Genomic DNA, 8,487 nt, shown 5'->3' on the forward strand with positions numbered 1-8,487 from the left:
TTCTATTTGAGATAAAGATCCTCATACTGTAGGTTTGTCTTTCCAGGCTTCAGTGGCGGTACACTAAAAATGAATTTCATCTATTCCATGTGACACAGGTTGTTTAACAGGAAAATGTTTTTATTAGAAGAACTGGGCTAAGGGTCCATCTGGAACCAATTGAATCCTCTAATGGCCTAACCCTCTATTTCTAGAGGGAGAGAGGAGAAAAAAGCAGAGAGCAAATCCAGGCTAACAGTGTAGCTCTGCAGTGTGAATTTAAGAACTTTCCGCTTTGCTCCCCTCAGCCTCTCATTCCTGCTCTCTAGCTGCAATTTGCCACGTCTTCAGCTTTGTGCATACAGCTATTTTCATGACTTGCTGTAAATTACACTCTTCAAATAACTGCTGTTGAAAGTCATCGTCAAAAAAGGACAAGGGGGGCACTTAAATGGGGCAAGTGAGGGAAGAGTGAATTGTGCTGGGAGAAAGGGAATGGGTGTGAGGGAAGGCCAGGGCTTCCTCAAGCCCCTGTCACTCGAGGCAGCCCGCCCATGAGCATTTAATTACAGGCTCAGCCATAGGCCTGGGTGCTCAGCAGCCCTCCTCAGATAATCCAAGCACCCCTGCACGTCCCAGGCCAGCATGCATTATATCCATGTATGAAGCACTGGAAAAATGGAAGCCCCTGCATTGCAGCTGGGTTCAATGTCCAGTGAGGATCCCAGATGTATTTCTTGTTATTCCAAGTGGCTTTGGTTGAGCTAAAAAAAGAAAAAAAGAAAAAAAAAAAAAAAAAAAAAAAAAAAAAAACCAAAAGGAAAACATTTGCAATAACGTTTCTTTAGAAAGGAGTTCATATCAAAAAGGCATTGAGGCAGCAATTGTCCTGATGTTACGTTATTTATAAACCCAGAATTTAGCTTTATTTATTTTCATCTTCTGGCACAATGTTAAGCAATTTCTTTCTCAAGTGCAGAATGGCCTTTTAGACATCAAATGTTTGCTACTTGTCCAGGACAAAAAGGGCTGCAGCACATACATTAATGTATGTCCTGGGATTCTCCATGCTTCTGATTATATTACTTCTTGAGTTTGCTAGCAGAAAGTAAGAGTCATTCTGGGTATATATCATCCTACTTGTCTTGGCCAAAAACCACCTTAAATGTTTGTTAGTGATACAGAAAAAGTGCTATAGAAAAAAAAATTCCCCCAAAGGAAAATAATTTTCCTTTCCGAAGCTGGCCATTGAAAACATTTTATTTCCAAGTCAGGTTGCATTATTAAATCGTATCAGTTTGGACTGATAGCAAAATGTGGAAAAATAATGTTATGTTTCTAATAGGAAAAAAACCAGCTAGGAAGTCTGAAGCTGTGAATTTTGTGTAGTTCGTGTTCCTTAGCACCACATCTCTGGCAGAAACAATATAGGGTAGAGCACAGTGAGAGGAAATGAACGTAAAAAGTGTTGATTGTGTAATATTAGTGGATGTATTCATGTGTGTGTTTGGGGAGGAGATAACTGTGCAGTTCACTGCTAACCTCCTCTGCCTAAATATGCTGTGCAGTTATTTGAAATACCTTCCAAAAAAGATAAAATCCTAAGTGCAAAGAGCCTAAAAAGGCATCCACATTGAGAAACTGTACCCAGTTGATTATTCAGCTGGCAAAATGGGAATTTCAAGTTGCATAGACAGCTAATTGTGGCCTGCCTGTGGAATGACAGGTCTATAATTTTTAGTTTTGTGCACATTCAAAGCCAGTCACCTTGACACTTAACAGTCCATTATCTGCTGGCCACCGACCATATGATGATATTCAAAGAGTGACAGGTCTTTTCCATTACAGAATGATAAAATGCACTTTGCTTTATTTGGATAAAGCTGTCTTCAGAGACAGCACAAACCAAGTGCTTATCTGATCCTTGCATGCAACAATGACACTGAGACACCTTTTACTCCACAGAGCTAACCTGGTTTTTGTTTGATTTATTTTATTATTATTTTTGGTTGTTGTTCTTCTTCTTTTGGGATGAAGATGAGTGAAATTGCTATTCCCAGTATTGTTTTCTAGGAGAACAGACAAGCTGGCATTCATATCTATGATTTCTTTCAGTATTAAATAAGACAGATTGCAGGAAGCATTGGGACACAGGTCATGCAACTACATGATTCATAATCTAAGGAGAAATGTTTGGGGTTTCATAAAGAGACTGTTTGTTTTCAGCATGAATACAGAGTGGGGTCAAAAAAACACGTCCCAGGACGTATTTTGCTATCAAATAACAAAAAAAAACCCCAACAAATCAGGCTGAGGCTTGGCATTTGATTGCAGCTCAGCCAAGGGGCTGGATCCCACAGCCAGGGGCTCTGGGTCAGGTGAAGGTGTCTGTGCCTCTGTCCCTTGAGGCTGGGGGCTGCAAGAAAAGCACAGCTGGGAGGGCAGGCAGGGCTTGGAGGGTGTTCCTCAGCTCAGGGAAGTGTCGGAATTCAGGACATCCCTCTGGCTGTCCTGGATTGCCAGGACCCTGCCAGAGGCCTCAGAGACCCTGGCACAGAGCCCAAGATGCCCCTGTGGTTTTGATTATGACCCGTGGAGCAAATTACCAACCTTATATGAAGATCTGCAAGCCACAAAAGTGTAAGTAGAATAATAGTTTGGCACAGGGTGAAAAAATAGAATTTTTGGGGGTTTTTAGAATGGGGGTTCAGGGGGTAAGATGGAGGGATCTGGGCATGTCCAGCCTTTCTCCTTCTTCTTCTTTTGGCCTCCAACTTCTGCTGTGATGTTGGCACTTTTAGATTGGTTTGGAGTAGAAGCTCACTGTCTAACATAGGTGACAGGCATTGGAAAGTTATGGTAAATATTGTACACATAGTTTTTCGTATAAAAAGGTAACACCACCCCAAGGGCAGGCAGTGTGCCTCTGTCTGTCCTGCTGAATGGACCTCAGCCGGCCGGGAGAAAGAATTTTATAGATAAGGAACAATAAACAACCTTGAGACAGAGAACTGAAGAGTTCTGACTCCTTCTTTGACTGCTGGGCTGGGAAAAGAGACTTTCTAACCCATCTCAGAGTCACTCTGCCCAGCTCAAGCCCACAGAGGGAAGCTGTGCAGAAGCCACAGTGGGCAGGGGGAGCCTCTTCCTGCTGTCCCACTGGGCAGGGAAAGCCATTCCTTCAATTGGAGCATTTATGTTGACAATTTGAGCATATTTATATGATTATATCACAGACAATTGGAGCACAGGAGCTTGCAGCTGTCCAGAGCCTCACGGGAGATGGGCCCACAGCAGCCACGAGCTTTGTTTGGGCCTCAGCACCAGTTTCTGTGCCAAAACCCTTCTCCTTGAATTTCATTTCTTTATAGCTGAATGTCGGTTGTGAGCTGTGAATGCTGAATGTGCCTTTGGAATAGCTGTTTTTAAACTGTTCTTGGACTTTCAGCAGAGAGCCAGGATTGTTTTTCTTAGCCAGCAGGGCCTGCTCCAGCTCCCAGGGACATTAGTGGAGAGATGCTGACTGATTCATGACGTGCTGGAGCGGGGTCTGTAGGAGTAACCGTGCAGGGATGGGCTTTTCCAAGACATAACTTTAATCAGCACTTCATTTTGTAGTGATCTTAAAAACGATAAAGAACCTGCGAATTATGAATTTGTAGAGCACTTTTCTTGAGCATTTGGAGTGAGCAACAGTGACTTTTCCCACTGGAAAAAATGACTTGTGCGTTTTCCAATTGATACACAAATGTCCTTTCAATCTTAAATACTATATATATTTTTTTAATATTTATATATATCTATAAATATATACACCATATATATTATATATATTATAATATAATATATATATTACACACATATATATACACACATACACACTTATAAATATCATATATGGTAAATATATTTTCATATACTATAGTATATATAATAAATAAAATAATAAATAAAATAATATGTAAAATATATAATGATATAAAATATTTATATATGCCATAATATATAATATTTAATATATTACATATATTTATATAATGTATAACATATTAAATATTATATATGCTATTATATATAGAATTATATATACTATATTATAGTATATAAAAATACATATATTATGTATTTATAAATACTATATAAATAGTATGTACCATGTATAAATACTTAAATACTTATAAATACTTTATATATAAGTATATAAACACTATATATATCTATATATTGTATACTTGTATTTATACTATATTATATTATGCATATTATATATATTATTTTATATTTATATTATATATTATATTATTATATTGTTTTATATATAATATGTATATATTATATTATATATAATTATTATATTATATTACTTTATATATACAATATTTATTATATATATAGTATTATAAATATGGAATGTATTTATTTATACTATACTATAATATAAAGATATTATATATATTTATATTATATATATAATATCCATAATATATACTGTAATATATATTATATTTATAATATAATACCTATAATAAATATTTTTATAAATACTACTTTTTTAGGTCCTTGCTTACTCAAAACTACAATATTTTCATGATTTTTTTTCCCTACAAAACATACTTTGCATGCAAACTTTGAGTCTCCTGTGTTCTCAAATATACATAAGAGATGCCATAAGATATATTTATAATAAATATATTTCTATATACCATATAAATACGACTTTTTTAGGTCCTTGCTTACTCAGAAGTGAGCAATGATAAAACTCCAATATTTTCATGATTTTTGCCCACAAAAATCGACTTTGCATGGAAACTTTGAGTCTCCTGTGTTCTCAAATATACATAAGATATGCCATCATATATATTATATCTATAATATCTACAATAAATATATTTTATATACTATATTAATACTACTTTTTTAGGTCCTTGCTTACTCAGAAGCAAGCGATGACAAAACTACAACATTTTTATGATGTTTTCCCCACAAAAATCGACTTTGCATGGAAACTTTGAGTCTCCTGTGTTCTCACATGTGCAGTGCACTGCAAATATTTCTGCACAGTTGTGGAGCAAAGGCTGATGAGCACAGCACAGTCTGAGGAGAGCAATCAGGAGGCTTCATTTGTTCCCTACATGCTGCAATAATACTAACACACCTTTTACTCTGCACAAGGGCTTGTACTTGGGGAATTGTGCTTTCATCCAATTTTCTTGCAAATAATGAACGAGTTCCTCCAGGTTTATTGGCGCTACCCTGCGCACACTTTTTTTTTTTTCTTTTTTTTTGGTGTAAATTATTTATTCTGCTAATTTAACAGCAAACAGTCTTGGCTAGTGAGCTTACTGAGGCAATTTCCTATGTGTTGGTTGTAGGTTAATTATTTAGGGATTGAGATATCTCTGGTAATGCCAAATAAGTACAGACCTCATCAGAGAAAGCAATTGAATGTGTCCAGCTTGTCCAAATCTCAGATCATGCAGCCATCATTTGATGGTCATTAAGTTCTTACTGCAAAAGAACACGAATGTGTTTTTTTGAGGTTGCCCACAAGTTAACCCTTGTAGCTCCTTTCCCAGGAGGTTTTTTTTTTTCCCCCCCAGGAGCTCCCAATCAACTTTTTGATCCCTTTGAGCTGACCAGAACCTTCCAATCCACACATTCTCTTCTTGTGGAAATGGAGGCTGTTAAGGATGTTTTTGGATATGTGTCTTGTGGGATAACTTAATGGTTTGGAGGCTTTAGACATATGAATGCTGAGGAGGCCACAGATAAATCACATTTAGGACCACAATAAACGCCCTCTGCTGATTTTTCTCTAAGGTGGTGTGCAGACACACAGTTGTCACTGTTTTTAGGGAGACATTTTGATGGCAATCATTTGTAAAACATGAACTGTCTCATGTCCTATAGCATCACTGCCCAGTTTAATGGGTGTTGTGTAATTTCTTTAATTCAATGAGGAAAACATTATTCTCATGAGGACTTTTCAGTTGACATGCCATAACTGGGTGATTCATTGGAGGGAGCAGAGCCTGGGAATACAATGTCAGAAAAGCAGAGTGAGGGGAAGGCTGTGAGCAGGGCTTGGTGTGGATAACCTGTTGAGGTGTGGTTCTTTCTATTCCGCCATCCTTATTTCTGCAGAAAAATTACTTCTCTGTGCTGTGCTGTGCCTGGCTCCTTAAAAAGCACTCAAGAAAGCCCTGCAGAAGGGCAAGAAACTCTCATGTTCAGGTTCTAACCTCTCTTCAGTAGCAGCTGGAGGTGTTTTATTTTTTAAGATGGGGTGAGCTGCTCTCTAGGCTGGTTTCTGGGGGGCAGTGGGTGTTTGGGGTTTGTTTTTCCTTCTCTTAATGCTTGATTTGGAGTGTTGTGGTTTTGTTGTGTTTAATACAGGTGTGGATTCGTTTTTCATGTTAAATTTAAAACAAGCTGCAGGTGGTGGGGAAGATTTGAGATGCTCCTTTTCTCTTCCTAAGGCAGTTCCTTCTGTAGTTTTAGGTCGGCCTTCACAGAAGTGCTGGCTCCCTTGGAGATGAGCTGAAAGATGCCCTCAAGAATGGGTTTGTTAAGGTCTGCCCAAGGTTCCAGGTGGCTGTGGGGTGGAATAAAGAGGTGCTTTGTGCAGGAACTGCTGTTGTGTTTGGGATGCAGAGCAGGTGGTGCACAATTCCCAAGCTGCATTACCAACTCCCAGTTTACTCCCTGTTGTAACTGGTGGCATGGGGACAAAGCTCACAGCCCATCTGCCTGGAAAGGAGGGCACAGGGCTGGTTTGGATGCACTCAAACTGATCAGGGAAACTTGAAATAAGGACACCTGACAGATTCAGGGGTTTCTGGGTGGAATGTAACCTTTAAAAGCCCCAAGAGAATAGCACATGGTCTTTCAGTGACATGCCTTTCAATGAGCTCCCTCATTTTCACATTGTTCTTTGGTATGAAATGTTTAACAGAGATTCCACCTGCCTGTTCCACAAGTAGGTCAACATTTGATAACTGCATTAAAATTGTAGTTTCCTAAATCCTCTCTCTCACTGTAATCCTGCCTGTCCCTCTCAATTTTCCTATGTTCTAACGCGCTGTTATGGAGAAAATGTGGAGTCTTTTTTTGAATTATTTCCGAGTTGTCACCCACAATGAAGCTGTTTTGTCTTAGGTTTGGGTCTCATCTCTTCCCCAAAAGCCTCTGAAGACAGACATCACAGATATGATGCCACATAGGAAAGGTTTTGTCATGTAAAAGTCCATGTCTTTTTGTATTGTTCTGGAAAAAAACCCACCAAGTGTTTGGGCCTGTGAAAGTGTCTTAAAGAATATATTTGGAATATTTAAATATCTTTGGTAATTTAACTCTTCAGCCTAACATTCGGCTCATTTTCAATGTAGCCCATCACTTCTGGTGTGACATTACTGAAAACCTCCTGATTAAAGCCAGCTCTCTTATGCATACTTTACCTCTGTGACCTATGAGTGGCTTGAAACCATTTGAACTCTGTCTAAATTGGATCCCCCTGGTTGTAAGTGTTACTGCATGTCAGTTCTGTGTCAGTTGGATGGAAATCTTGCTGCAGAGGATGAAAGTTCACAGCTCAGTATTAATCTACTGGGCAAACTACATCTAATGCCTTCAGTTTTCTTGAATTATAGCTCCTGATGACCTCTGACAGGTAAAATACAATGCAGGATTTTCTAATATTCATTTTCAGTGTAGCTATTTAAAATAAGGCATGTATCATCCTTCTGTACCAAATAAATGCTGTGAGAGACAAAAATTAAGAATGGTGACATGTGGATTATTGGATGTGGAGACTTTGGTTAATAAAATATGTCTGGGTCCATTACTCCACAATTGTCTTGGAATAGGAAATGCAAATCCTGGCTGTGCTGGAGGAGGGTGTGTGGGGATGAGCTGCTGGCTGGGATTCCCTTGGTATCTCTTGGATGAGACTTTCAAACTGCTGTGTGAGCTTGGAAAAACAAAATAAATAAATTCCAGAAGCTGCATGGCTTCTGGAGCAGGCAGCATCAATCACTGAGTGGAGTCTGCCTCCAACTCACAACCAGGAGCTTTGCATTTAGCACCAGCTACTGTTTTAAAAGAGAATCTGTGCAGATTTGTGCAGCTTGGATGGCACCATTATCAACATCCCGTGCTGTTACACAGTGACACCTCTGCTCCTGTCGTCGTTAGGGAGAATTCCAAGTACATTACATTTGGGTTTGCTTTTGAAGGGGTTTATTTGGCTCAAAATCAAAGCTTAAAAAAGGGAAAATGCACTGATAGGTACAAGTTTGTAAGTCTGCAACTTGCTCTCACTTCTGTTTAAACTAACAGCAAAACTCAGACCTTTTTCATGGCAGCAAGTTGGACTTCTAAATAGTTATTTGGAGTCTGAAAGGAAATCCTGTATTCATTGCAAATCCCAAATTTTCTCTAAAAAAGTGGGATTTGGTGGGAAGAAAGAAATCAGACATGGTGAGAAGAAAGAAATCCAGCCCTGAGCTG

Source organism: Ammospiza caudacuta, chromosome 6 (assembly GCF_027887145.1).
Source record: "Ammospiza caudacuta isolate bAmmCau1 chromosome 6, bAmmCau1.pri, whole genome shotgun sequence".
Lineage (NCBI taxonomy): Eukaryota > Metazoa > Chordata > Aves > Passeriformes > Passerellidae > Ammospiza > Ammospiza caudacuta.